The sequence below is a fragment of the Frankliniella occidentalis genome, unplaced genomic scaffold (assembly GCF_000697945.3).
Source record: "Frankliniella occidentalis isolate FOCC.00 unplaced genomic scaffold, Focc_3.1 Scaffold875, whole genome shotgun sequence".
Taxonomy (NCBI): domain Eukaryota; kingdom Metazoa; phylum Arthropoda; class Insecta; order Thysanoptera; family Thripidae; genus Frankliniella; species Frankliniella occidentalis.
Window position 1 is genome coordinate 5,431 of NW_026267981.1, and position 1,121 is coordinate 6,551.

Here is a 1,121-nt window from a genome sequence, read left to right on the forward strand (position 1 = left end):
GACGGCCCACCGCTCCAAGTCCCTGATGACATTTTCCATGGCGTGTGTCACGGTGTCAAGGAACTGGAGGACGTCAGCACCGCCTCCGCCGGCTTCCAGCCTCCTTTCAGCTCTTCGTACACGAGTGGCACTCATAATTAGAGGCTCTCCCCTCAGTCGTCCTGTCGGCTGGTTTGTTCGGAGCCTCTCCAACGCAAGGGTCGTCTGTTGGTGCACTTGTTGAATTGCAGCTGAATCAAAAGATAACATTTCAACAATTACACACTGTCAATGCTCATCCAGGTAGCTGACTAACCCTTGCCGCATTCCTACAAGCGGTCGGGTTGCCTACTCGCTCGGCCCGTAAGGCGCCATGGTCAGGGGCGCACTGGAAACACAAATGTGTGAATGTCGCTCACTTGTACCAGGTGGCTGAATCACGCCGCGCACTTCTGTAGGTATACTGTACCGCATGCACGTGTGCGGGCGGGCTTGCCTATCGCCCCTGTCCACGGCGCCTTACGAGCCGAACGAGTAGGCAACCCGCCCGCACTCGTGCATTCGGTACAGCATAACTACAAGAGTGCGCGGCGTGAATCAGCCACCTGGTAGGTAAGCGAATATCCATTCGTACACTGACGGTGGGTAAATGTGTGAATTTTTCCTAGACATTCGCTCACCTACAAGTGAGTGACATTCACATACTTGCGTTTCCAGGCAAGCCCGCCCGCCCGCCTGAAAATTCGTAACTGAACTGAAACTCACCTGTGACATCCCACGTGTTCGGAACAGGTGTTGTGATGAAACGCCGAAAATGGCGGTGATTGGTTTCTACATTGTTGGATGTGGTATGATACTGCTTGTGAATGGTCAGACGACGGGGTTTGACCCGAACCAGCCACTGGTTATAAAAATACATCAGAAAGGGGAATACTCTGGCATAGTGCTGAGGAGTCGCATGTCTGAAGTCCTCCCAAACCACTGTAAACCCCTCCCCAATCTGTTTCGCAGGGAGGCGCGGGAGCGCGCTCAGTCGACGCAGCAGGGTAAGTGCCTGTGGGGTGTCACGGAAGAAATCCGTAAGGTGCATGATCCCCACAGCCTCGTGCACGCGGAACACGAAATGGATAAGGCATCCATGG